This window comes from Tachysurus vachellii, chromosome 10, assembly GCF_030014155.1.
Source record: "Tachysurus vachellii isolate PV-2020 chromosome 10, HZAU_Pvac_v1, whole genome shotgun sequence".
In the NCBI taxonomy this organism is placed as follows: domain Eukaryota; kingdom Metazoa; phylum Chordata; class Actinopteri; order Siluriformes; family Bagridae; genus Tachysurus; species Tachysurus vachellii.
This window is the reverse complement of record NC_083469.1, coordinates 3,444,937-3,458,678: the sequence shown is the minus strand read 5'-3', so window position 1 is coordinate 3,458,678 and position 13,742 is coordinate 3,444,937. Positions and strand designations below refer to the sequence as shown.

Here is a 13,742-nt window from a genome sequence, read left to right as displayed (position 1 = left end):
AAACAATTATGCCGCCAGCCAGGAAACGTGTGAAAAAGAACTGCAGGAAGGATAGAATTAGCTAAGGTCAATGAAACTTCTTATTCGGAGACATGCGAGCCAAACCGGACGACGACGGCGAGACGATTTATGTTCAGCAGGTACACCAAAGTGCGATGTGTTTACGCCCACGCTGTCGGATTCCTGAGAATTGCCTCGTTAAAAGGTCGGGAAGGAAATAATTAAGTGCGCTGATTAGCCGAGTCGTTTCCGTCCTCGCCTCGGTCGCAGCGATCGGCCGTGCCATTCAAACACAATCAACTGGGTGCAAGTGTTCGATCTGCCAGAGGAGACGAAGACATAAATCAATCAGAGAACAGGAAGCATCACAATTCAAAGTTGGTGAGGAAACGTTTTTATCTTAATGGGCGTGGTGTCTTTCAGCTTGGCTCCGCCCCTTGTACATAACGGCTCACTCGTGAGGATGAACATGATGTAGATTGTAAGTTATAGCCTTCACCACTCACATCTCAGTGACGTGTCAGACAGCGTTCCCATCATCACCATCATCACAACACAGACTAAGGGGAAACCTCTGGAAGCACGGCGTCTGTCGCTCCTGTAAAGTTCCTGAGACGTGTAGAATAGATGCCAGGGCTCAGTGCAGCTGTTCTGTTTCCTGCACACTGATTACACTCTCACACTGTGGATGGCTGAGACTCGAGCAGCTGTCACACAAGCAGCGCCTGACAATATGCTGAGCTGACAACGTGTTGCTTCTTCAGTTCATTTCTTTCCTGCTCTTCGTCTCTCTTTATATTTCCTCTGGCTGAACTGATCCGTGATGTCTGAGTGCAGGCGCACGGTCGCTGAAATACACTCGGACAAATACAAGAAAGGATGATTCGTCTGGTTAAGGATTCGTATAGAAAACTGCTTTAGTAGTTTAGTAGAGGGGCGGGGCTTGTAGCTTGGAATGTTTCAGAAGTGTAATGTAGTAGTGAGGTTATGAAGCAGGTCTTTACCTCAAGGGTTATGAATCAGAGTCAGTTTCCAGTGTTAACTCCACACGGCGGTGTTGAACGTGTACAGTGTGAAACCACGCGCTGTTAGAATGTTAGGGCTGGTCGCTTAGCAACAGAAACCCAATCAGAACCTGAACGGTGCCTCTGTGCCTCGTATCAGGTGAAAACCAGGACATAGAGACACTTAACACAAAACGACTCTGTAGATAGAGTCAGGAGACAAAATGCTGAACATCACAGAAGTGTGCGGTGTAGAGAGGGGGAAATACGTCACGCTGAAACATTAGAGGAAGTCGGATACGGACGAAGGAACGTCTGGTGGACTACAGGACAAAGTTAAACAGAGCAAAAAAGATGAGAAAGCTGTGAAAGATAACAGAAGCTGCTCGGGTGCAGAAGCACAGAGACGAACTTTTTTCCTCACTGACGTGAAAGCGTGAGACGAGACGTTATTTAAAGCGGTCGCACGCCGGATTTATCCAATCAGAGTTGTTGATGCGTGAATATGCAAATGAGAAGAAGGTTACAGCAGGGTTTAGGAATGTACAGTGTGACACAAGGGCAGATTCTGAAGAGCCAGGATTCAGTGTTAACCCCGGGGGGGCAGTAGGAGCGGTGTGATACCTCTGACTATATAAACACAACAAATGAATGGGAATAATTTACCTGTGAATTGTACGAGATTTCTCGTCACCTGCTTGTCAGACCTGTGTAACACACTATGCCGTGTCTACACACGTGAGCGACGCAGCGACCGTGGAACGGTCTGAACTGCTTATATAGCAAGAGAAGTGAAGCAAAGCTGGTGATGCGTCTCTGGAGTTCATCCAATCAGGCTCTCTCCATCAAAACACCAAGGACGTAAAGGGACACGAACGCTGACTTGCTGGCCTCCAGCCAAATCCTGTATTATCATTGAAGAGGATATACTCACACACCAAAGCAGAACACACACACATACACACTCCTATATTCCGGTACAGCACTAAAATGTATTCAGTTAATACAGATTCTTTAAAAATACATTATGCGAAAGCGAACTTTTTATCCGTTTGAAATCCGTGTCACACACACAAACACACACACACACACACACAAACGTCTTAGAGGCATCCTCCAAAGGTCCTGCTTCTTATCGTTTGTGTGCGTTACTGCATTATTCATAAATGTCTAGGAAACACGTCTCAGGAGATGTTGACACTGAAAGTCATGCCTATATAATCTTCAGAGATTGTTTCCATAAACCGTTCTCCAACCTCTCCTCCATGTTTATCAATATTCATTAGCTGACTAATAGCTTCCTCGGCTAATGGAGAAGCTTTTTGCCTGTCAGTACAAGAAGACACGTTTTTTTTTCTCTTGCTCTTTCTAAATGTCTTGTGTAATGTTTGTGGGGGTTTTTTTTTTCAATTCAATTTCGAATCAATTTATTTGCGTAGCGCTTTTAACAATTCAGTGTTTTAAAGCAGTATAAAAACCGAATAAATAAAAAAAAACTAAGGTTCAAATTAAGTTAGTATTTATCTCTAACATTTATCCCTAATGATTAAGCCTGAGGTTATAATGGTGAGGAAAAAACTCGCTGAGATGATATGAGGAAGAAACCTTGAGAGGAACCAGACTCAGAAGTGAACCTCATCCTCATTTAGTGACACTGGACAGTAAATAATGTCAATGTAAATAATGTCAATGTAAATAATGTCCTTTCCACAACGTTTTGTATTCATTCATTCATTTTCTACCGCTTATCCGAACTACCTCGGGTCACAGGGAGCCTGTGCCTATCTCAGGCGTCATCGGGCATCAAGGCAGGATACACCCTGGACGGAGTGCCAACCCATCGCAGGGCACACACACACTCTCATTCACTCACGCAATCACACACTACGGACAATTTTTCCAGAGATGCCAATCAACCTACCATGCATGTCTTTGGACCGGGGGATTAAACCGGAGTACCCGGAGGGGAGGAAACCCCCCGAGGCACGGGGAGAACATGCAAACTCCACACACAAACAAGGCGGAGGCGGGAATCGAACCCCGACCCTGGAGGTGTGAGACGAACGTGCTAACCACTAAGCCACCGTGCCCCCCACAACGGTTTGTAGTCCAGTGCAATTGTGCGACCGAGAGCTCCTGAGGAACCAACAGATCAGCACAATTTCTGAGTTCAGTACAAACACTAATTCCTTCCTGCTGAAGTCTTCAAATGATCGCTGATGAAGACCTGAGCACAAAGCTGACGCAACAGTGGTTCAAAAGAAGGCGTGATGGTCTCCATGCAGCTCCATCCACAACAATCACAGGAGTCACTGGCTGTCCATGCAGATCAATCCCCAGCAGAGACTCCAACCAGGTGTAGGACGTTAGGATTGATAAAGTAGGTCCTGAAGAAGGGGGTGCACTCATTTCCAGGGCTTTCAGAACAGCGAAACGTATTGTGTCATTGGGTAGGCGTGGCCTATTTGACAATCTAACCCTAACCGTAGTTTTTGGTTGTTTATTTGTTTTCTAAAATAAATCAACCTCTATGACTTTTGTCCTTAGTAGTATGCTGGGTTTTTTTTGAAAGAGGGCGTTTTTCCAAGACCTCTGGAAACACGCCCACTTTACGTCGTGGTAACGAAACCCCTGGAATTTAGTGAATGCCCCTGAAGAAGAGAAGACCATTTTAATCAGGTAAATACACAATACTGTAAGTACATGGACGCCCATCCTAATTATTGCCACGTCTAGTGCTAACAGGAGCATAAGGTCAAACCTCTAGCCATTCGATTTCAATATGATGATATGATTATGATATGACATGGAAGCATCTAGAAGCATCTAGGAGCAAGAAGATCAGCCACAAAGTGGAAGACCACACAAACGGAGTGCTAAATGCAAGTGAGAAGGTAGAGAGTTATCCTCAGCTGCATCACTCAGTACAGTGTTACAAACTGCCAGTGGAACAACATCAGCACAAGGATCGAGTGTCAGAGCTTCACGAGGTGGGTTTCCATGGCCGAGCAGCTGCAGACAAGCCTACGCGCAGTGCCAAGTGTTGGCTGGACTGGTGGAAAGCACCGCCGCTGGACTCCGGAGTAGTGGAAATGTCATCTCTGGAGCAATGAATCACGCTGACAAGCTGATGGATGAATCTGGGTTTGATGGATGCCTGGAAAATGCAGCTACCAGAACACACAGTGCTCACAGTAAAGTATGCTGGAGGAGGGTGTAAAGGTGGAGCAGGAGCTGTTTTTCAGGGTTTGGAAATCTGTTTGTACAGCATAAGATATTTTAAGACAATTTGATGCTTACAACTTCGTGGCGAAAGTGGAGAAAGTCGTTTCCTGTTGCAGCATGACAGTTTCCTGTATACCCATCAAGCTCTATAAAGATGTGGCATGCATGTGAAATTACATACTGTGACAGTACTTACTGAATATGATTCAGTACACACAGCATTCGATTCTGTAACTAATGCATTTGATTCAGTACACACAGCATTCGATTCTGTAACTAATGCATTTGATTCAGTACACACAGCATTCGATTCTGTAACTAATGCATTTGATTCAGTACACACAGCATTCGATTCTGTAACTAATGCATTTGATTCAGTACACACAGCATTCGATTCTGTTACTAATGCATTTGATTCAGTACACACAGCATTCGATTCTGTAACTAATGCATTTGATTCAGTACACACAGCATTCGAATCTGTAACTAGCATTTGATTCAGTACATACAGCATTCGAATCTGTAACTAATGCATTTGATTCAGTACACACAGCATTCAAATCTGTAACTAATGCATTTGATTCAGTACATACAGCATTCGAATCTGTAACTAATGCATTTGATTCAGTACACACAGCATTCGATTCTGTAACTAATGCATTTGATTCAGTACACACAGCATTCGATTCTGTTACTAATGCATTTGATTCAGTACACACAGCATTCGATTCTGTAACTAATGCATTTGATTCAGTACACACAGCATTCGATTCTGTAACTAATGCATTTGATTCAGTACACACAGCATTCGATTCTGTAACTAATGCATTTGATTCAGTACACACAGCATTCGATTCTGTAACTAATGCATTTGATTCAGTGCCTACTTCAGTCAATTCAGTCACTGCTCTATTCGATTCAGTGCCTATTGTGATGGAGATTTTTACATGGAGAAGTTGTTTGTGAAGTTCTGACCTGCTGTGTACGTGACTAAAAGTTTACTAAAATATCAGAGCGGTCAGAACGACCAGATGGCAAGACTCGAGGCTAAGAATCAGCCGAGGCAGACTCGGGGAAGGTCATCTTGTTCAGGCCATGGTGAAGAATTGTAATGTAGACGATGATTGACAATGTTTTCTTTGGTTTGGTGTTTAAGGATGATTATAAATACTTACACTACATACAAGGTAACGAATGATCAGGATCCTTTTTCTCTCATGTTTCCTAAGGAGCTTTAAGCCCTGTTACACAGCAGCACAAAACCTTTTTACTCTTGCCCGTGCCGACCAGTGTGCTTTTTATCAAAAACTACCAGCAACATTTGATTCAGTACAAAATATAATAAATTCAGTACAAACTACCTTCTATTCAATAACTACTCTATTCAATTCAGTACCTGCTACATTCAATACAGTACAAACTACATTCGATTCAATGCCTACTCTATTCGATTCAGTACCTAGCATATTCGATTCAGTATCACATCCTTTTGATTCAGTACTACCGCCATTCGATTCGGTACCTAGCACACTTGATACAGCACCTACTAAATTCCATTCACGATCACCTTAATTCGATTCAGAAGCACCTCCATTTGATTCACCACCTACAATACATTCGATTCACTTCAAATCAGCAAAAACAACTTTTTTGTACAGATTATTAAAAAGAGAAGACAACATGAATTATGCTAAACCACACACACTGTGCTAAAAGGTAGGAAAGAAATGTGTTATCGTGCAGCCAATCACACGCAGTTCTTCAAACGTATATCGTGCATCACAATTGTTTTTTAATCAGAGATTTATTTAAATAAAAATATATTTATAAAAATATTCAACTCAGATTTATAACGGCGGTCTATTTTGGGTCACTACGGATCTGTTCTCAGTGCTGCACAAACTCCTTATAGTCAAAAAAAGAAAAGAAAAGAAAAAAGCAAGAATCAATTTTCACAACACAGAGCCTTTAATAAACCTTCCGTCGTATTTCTTTTTATAAGTGATGACGCCTGAGCTGGAGTGAAAACAGAGCTCCGACTGTTGATGTTCTGATATAAAGCTTCGCTAGTCTCTAATTTACAAATCAAACCTGCCTTGATGGTACCTAATGAGTGTGACTGACAGAAAAAGAGAGCTCTGTGTGTGTGTGTGTGTGTGTGTGGGGAAAGAGAACGAAATGTTAGCTCTGTGACTGATTTCTCATTTCCTCTCTGCGGCTCCAAAGATTTGAATCAGTTGTAAGTGAAAAATACAGAGTAACTTAATGGGTAACTATTTACTAAAAAAAATAAATAAATAAATAAATTTAATATTAACACACTGTTTGCTTGAGTTTTTTTCTCCACACCATCATGCACCGTATTTAACAATGCAGCGTTACCTGCTGTCATCTCATCATGACCAGAACCTCATGCTTACTCGGCGTGTTAAAGGCAAGGAATAGATCACTGGTGGTCGTGCCGTTAATAATCCTGAGCGGTGGTGCGATGACGCACGTGATGACGTTACCGTCACGGTCTGAAGATTAGTCAGGTAACGGGGCAGTGGTGGTTTAAATGGTTAATGCTCTGGGTTGTTGATCGTAAGGGCCGCGTTCGAGCCGCAGTACCCCCAAGCTGCCACTGTTGGTCCCCGAGCAAGGCACTTAACCCTCCCTGCTCCAGGGGTGCAATAATGTAATGTATGGCAATAATAATAAAGGCTTCTATTCAGTACGTACTGCATTCGATTCGTGAATCAATTCAAAGAGATTTGATTCATGTTTGCTGCTACTGTAGAGCAAGAGTCGCCTCTGAGGGAGGGGCACTGTTCTGGAGCGAGAGGGCATTTAATCAATCACGATCTTATGCCAATATATAAACCATTGCACTTATTTATTGTTTATTATTACACCTTTTTTTTTTTTCCCCCCAGACGTCATGTTGCACGAGCGTCCAAAACGCGAAAGCCCAGTTTTAGCCTACATTAACTTTCTCTCTCGTAATTAAAGGCTTGGCGTCTCTGTAGTTCCCAGCACAGAGATTAGATTACACCTTCCTCCATTTCTAAAGATTTATGTTTGGACCTGAAGTCCAGTAAGTTGCAGAAGTGCTATTAAATTAATTAAGCAAGCAGGAAATATTACGGCGTGCATCTGTACATTTCTGATAACATGTATATTATCCTGGCAAAAAAAAAAAATGATGAGTTTTTCTTTCCTATTTTTTAGGGAAATTCAATGAAAACACACTCATTTTCTACCGCTTATCCGAACTACCTCGGGTCACGGGGAGCCTGTGCCTATCTCAGGCATCATCGGGCATCAAGGCAGGATACACCCTGGACGGAGTGCCAACCCATCTCAGGGCACACACACACACTCTCATTCACTCACACAATCACACACTACGGACAATTTTCCAGAGATGCCAATCAACCTACCATGCATGTCTTTGGACCGGGGGAGGAAACCGGAGTACCCGGAGGAAACCCCCGAGGCACGGGGAGAACATGCAAACTCCACACACACAAGGCAGAGGCGGGAATCGAACCCCCAACCCTGGAGTGGGAGGCAAACATGCTAACTACTAAGAACCATGAACCATGATGATCATCATCATCATGACACTGGTGGTATTTTCACACTTTGTTTAGTTTTTTTTTTAGTACATTAAGCAGTCACTGGTCAAACAGGGACACTGTGCTCCGTAAAGCTGAAGGAGAAGAGCTGAAGGAGAAGAGCTTAAGAGACATAGCGGATTGTCTTTTTTTTTTTTGGCATTAGAGATATATGCAGGCGAGAACGTGGTCTCTGGGTGTTTTGGTGGCCGGTCATGAGCTCTGGGCTTCGGATGAGAAATCGTGTTTACATTTCTGCTGGTGAAGGATCTTTTTTTTAAGAGCTTTGTTTGGACAAAAATGGAATTGTTTCTCTGAACTGATGAAATAACAGTGATTCAAAGTCGACACACTACGAGATGTGATATTCCATAAGATGAGAGATGAGATAAGAGGAGATATCAGGTACGATATGAGACACGAGATATATCGTGAGATATGAGATAGCGATTAAATGAGATAAGAGCTTGGATAAAACGAGATTCAACGGGTGAGATTATGGGATTGGATAAAATAAGATGGATGATACGAGATGATATATGATTAGGTATAAAATGAGATAAGATATGGGTTGAGATGAGAGGTGAAATTTGAGATATGAGATAAGATGAGATAAAGAGATACTGGATGAGATGAGATTAGATGAACTAGGAGATTGGATGGGATTAGATATAAAATGAGATAAGATATGGTTGAGATGAGGGGTGAGATTTGAGATAAGATGAGATAAAGAGATACTGGATGAGATGAGATTAGATGAACTAGGAGATTGGATGGGATTAGATATAAAATGAGATAAGATATGGGTTGAGATGAGAGCTGAGATTTGAGATATGAGATGAGATGAGATTAGATGAACTAGGAGATTGGATGGGATTAGATATAAAATGAGATAAGATATGGGTTGAGATAAGGGGTGAGATTTGAGATAAGATGAGATAAAGAGGTACTGGATGAGATGAGATCAGATGAACTAGGAGATTGGATGGGATTAGATATAAAATGAGGTATCAGTTGAGAGGAGATGAGATTAGATGAGATTAGAGAATCCAGTCACCACCATATTTATGTGTTTTTAAACAGTCGATTAATGCCCTTACTTTATTGTTTACATTTTTGATCGTTAATTACGGCGTGACTATTTCCGACCGCGGCACGGCTACCTGTCGAGAACACACAGAGCCGAGAGAAACCGCCGTGGAAATGTTCAGCTGTGGTACACGAGATTTATGATGTGCTCAGAGTAATAAAACACTCTGGCATATAAAACATCCGAGGAATGTCATTTCACCACTGAGGAGTCACACAAACAAAATGGCTGATCCCTAAATAGTGCACTATATAGTGAATAGGGAACATGTTCATACCCACAGCAGGAGACCAGAGGAGGGAGAGAAAGGGAAAACAGAGGGAGAGCAAGACAGGAAGAAAAGGGAGAGAAGAAAGAGAGAGAGAGAGAGAGAGAGAGAGAGAGAGAGAGAGAGAGAGAGAGAGAGAGAGAGATATCAGGGACAATTGTTTCCATTTCTAGCACAGAGTTATTTTATTCTTTTATTCTCTCACTGTCTGTTTCTCACACTGTCTTTCTCACGCACCATCTGTCTCTCTGTCTATTACTTATTCTCTCTCTCTCTTTTTGTATTTCTATCTTATGGACTTACTTGCCTGTTTCTCTCTGTGTCTCTCTCTCTGTCCCTCACACCCTGTCTTTCTCCCTCACTGTCTTTCTGTCTGTCCCTCACACCCTGTCTTTCTCCCTCACCGTCTGTCTGTCTGTTCCTCACACCTGTCTTTCTCCCTCACTGTCTGTCTGTCTGTTCCTCACACCTGTCTTTCTCCCTCACCGTCTGTCTGTTCCTCACACCTGTCTTTCTCCCTCACCGTCTGTCTGTCTGTTCCTCACACCTGTCTTTCTCCCTCACTGTCTGTCTGTCTGTTCCTCACACCTGTCTTTCTCCCTCACTGTCTGTCTGTCTGTTCCTCACACCTGTCTTTCTCCCTCACCGTCTGTCTGTCTGTTCCTCACACCCTGTCTTTCTCCCTCACCGTCTGTCTGTCTGTTCCTCACACCCTGTCTTTCTCCCTCACCGTCTGTCTGTCTGTTCCTCACACCTGTCTTTCTCCCTCACCGTCTGTCTGTCTGTTCCTCACACCTGTCTTTCTCCCTCACCGTCTGTCTGTCTGTTCCTCACACCCTGTCTTTCTCCCTCACTGTCTGTCTGTCTGTTCCTCACACCCTGTCTTTCTCCCTCACCGTCTGTCTGTCTGTTCCTCACATCCTGTCTTTCTCCCTAACACAGGGTTCCCACTCTTTTTCAGAGATCATTTTCCAGGACATTTCAAATTTAGCAAAAAAAGTCAAGGCTCACAGATTCACGGCCTAAAGTAATATGTTCTTCTCTCCAGAAGTCTTAAAAACAACGTACACTTTGACTATTACTTAACTATACTTTTAAAGACAATTTGTCATGTGAATGAAATTAACATTTATAAAATAAAAAGGCCGCACATATTAATACCCTTTCCTTTCTCAGACCAATGCCGTCATGCATGCTTTAGTTTGCTGTACATTCCCCTTGCACATGATAGTCAGATTAACAAGGTTGATATAACCTGCTTACCCGTCACCATTTGCTGAAAACATTCGAGCACTTAAACCATTCCTAGCAGCTGAAACCTCCAACACAAGACAGCGTCATCCGTCACAGCGAGATTAAACAGCATAACAACAAACCCGTCAAAACTCAGCGTCCCTGAACAGAGCGCTTTCTGTTACTAATCGTTTCGACCAGTTGTAAACTGTTCTTTAAACGATCAAGAACATTTAAAAATAATAATTTTCCAGGACAACAAGATTTTTTCCAGGACAATTTATGTTTTCTCTCATTTTCCATGTGTTTTCCAGGACTGGAACATTGGTCATTAATTTTGCTAACTCAAAATTACCCTGCTAACTCACTGTCTGTCTGTTCCTCACACCCTGTCTTTCTCCCTCACTGTCTGTCTGTTCCTCACACCCTGTCTTTCTCCCTCACTGTCTGTCTGTTCCTCACACCCTGTCTTTCTCCCTCACTGTCTGTTCCTCACACCCTGTCTTTCTCCCTCACTGTCTGTTCCTCACACCCTGTCTTTCTCCCTCACTGTCTCTGTCTGTCTGTTCCTCACACCCTGTCTTTCTCCCTCACTGTCTGTCTGTTCCTCACACCCTGTCTTTCTCCCTCACTGTCTCTGTCTGTCTGTTCCTCACACCCTGTCTTTCTCCCTCACACCCTGTCTTTCTCCCTCACTGTCTTTCTGTCTGTCTGTTCCTCACACCCTGTCTTTCTCCCTCACTGTCTCTGTCTGTCTGTTCCTCACACCCTGTCTTTCTCCCTCACTGTCTCTGTCTGTCTGTTCCTCACACCCTGTCTTTCTCCCTCAAACCCTGTCTTTCTCCCTCACTGTCTTTCTGTTCCTCACACCCTGTCTTTCTCCCTCACTGTCTTTCTGTCTGTTCCTCACACCCTGTCTTTCTCTTGCACTATTTGTCTGACTCTTCCTCACTCCTTTTCTTTCTCACCATCTGCCTGAGGATCCAAGCTGATAAGTCATCATCTATCACCAGGTGTCTCGTTCTCTTTTATCACCCAGTGTGTGTGTGTGTGTGTCAGTCATACACTCATTGGTTTAAACAGACCACACACACCACCAAGATCAAACCGGTCCAATAGACACAGACAAAATAGAAGAAAACAGCTTTAACATTATAACCCGTATATCTATATGTTTAATTTTTATTTGTTATTAACATCAAAGCTAATAAGATTTCAGTAATGATTAAAAACCATTTATTGTATTATATTTTACCTTTTTAACTTTACATAAAACAAATAGTATTTTAAACATGTTTTGGGCAAAACTTTGTATAAATGTCTAGTTTTGTGGCTTGATTTTTATGTTTTTAAATCCTTAAAGTCTCATTCACGCTCAGGTGCATCGTGGTGCTGCGGGCGGGCGCATCTACATGGCAACATCATGTCACGCCAATCAGAAAACGCACGCGCTTTTAACTTTGTTTTGTTATTATTATTATTATTATTATTATTATTATTATTATTAGACAGGACTTTACTGTGGCGCGCGATGCCTCTATACAATCAATATATCGTTTCTATATAAAGTTTCAAAACGTTAACATTAAATTAAAAACAAAAATCTTCGTTCATCTCAGTAATAGTTCTGCTTTAATGTTCAGTATCATGACTTACCTTTATACTGACAGCAGTGCAGCAGAGAGAAAGAGACGAGACACAGTCACGATTACCACACACACACACACACACACACACACACTCTTTTTCTTTCTCTCTCTCTCTCTCTCTCTCTCTCTCTCTCACACACACACTCACTCTCACTCACTCTCACACACACTCTCACTCACTCTCACACACACACTCACTCTCACTCACTCTCACACACACTCTCACTCACTCTCACACACACTCTCACTCACTCTCACACACTCACTCACTCTCACACACTCACTCACTCTCACTCACTCACTCTCACACACTCACTCACTCACTCTCACACACTCACTCACTCACTCTCACACACTCACTCACTCACTCTCACACACTCACTCTCACACACTCACTCTCACACACTCACTCACTCACTCTCACACACTCACTCACTCACTCTCACACACTCACTCACTCACTCTCACACACTCACACTCTCTCACACACACACACACACACACACACACACTCACTCTCACTCTTACACACACTCACTCTCACACACACACTCACACACACTCACTCACACACACACACTCACTCACACACACACACACACTCACTCACTCTCTCTCACACACACACAAACTCACTCTCACACACTCTCACCCCACTCACACACACACTCTCACTCACTCACACTCTCTGACACTCTCTGACACTCACGCGCACACACACACTCTCTGACACTCACACACACACACACTCTCTGACACTCACACGCGCGCGCACACTCGCAGACTCTCTCTCTCTCTCTCTCTCTCTCTCACTCACACACACACACACACACACACACACACACACACACACACGTATTAGAGTATATATGTCGTTCAGTCAGTCCACCAAAAAAATTGCAAAAACGTGCGCTTCCACCTGGAGAGACGTGAACCGGGCGCTCGCGCTCACAAACGCGCTGTTCGTGCCACTAATTAACGCACCGATGGAATTCAGCAGCGCGCACGAGACCAAATCTGTTTTTGTGCCGGTCAGATTTGATTCATATTCTCCATCCACAACTGAACTCTTACACCATTAAAATAACTTACAGAAATCGATGATAATCAAGAAAAGTAGCACGAATTCCACATAGTCCATGTTTCCTCCTCGGTGTAATTAGAAGAACAGCTTCAGCTGCGCGCGAAACCGCTCAAATGACTGGATTGCCATCTGCTGGTGCGTCATAAACTCTTAACCCAATCAGGTTCGCGCATGTGGCTCGTGTTTCCAGTCTCCCAGGACGCACCTTACACGTATCCTATCATACCAATGGCACAGTATTCTTTAGACTGCGCCATGGGGATGTTGCACTACAGTGTGGTTTCTTAACTCTCCATTATGCTTCCACGTGTGACAACTAGAAATCCCCCCCCATGTAGTACCCTATGTAGTGAATAGGGGGGTGATTTGTGCGCATTTTGAGGTTTCTCAAATCAAACCTATGGTTTTATACTAAAGGGAGGAACTGATTTTAAATTCTGTATCTTAATCTGAGCTTCTTCAAGGCTTTTTGAGATCATAGTAAGATTCCTTCTTCTCAATCTGGGCTTTTCCTGCCCAATCTGGGGATCCTTGTTTATAGTGGGACAATTTCTGTTACTTCTTCTGTTCATGGTCAGGCTATGATAAGG

General features: G+C 43.1%; 1 protein-coding gene across 2 annotated transcripts in view; it reads right to left on the bottom strand.

The window, feature by feature from the left end:
* The window catches only part of chrm3a (cholinergic receptor, muscarinic 3a), a 146,428-nt gene extending 133,167 nt beyond the window's left edge, over window positions 1-13,261 (bottom strand). For both annotated transcript variants that reach the window (XM_060878944.1, XM_060878946.1), the window contains exon 1: window positions 13,161-13,261. The gene's annotated coding sequence lies outside the window, so the exon portion shown is untranslated. The remainder of the gene's footprint in view (window positions 1-13,160) is intronic.
* Between the last annotated feature and the right edge of the window lie 481 nt (window positions 13,262-13,742).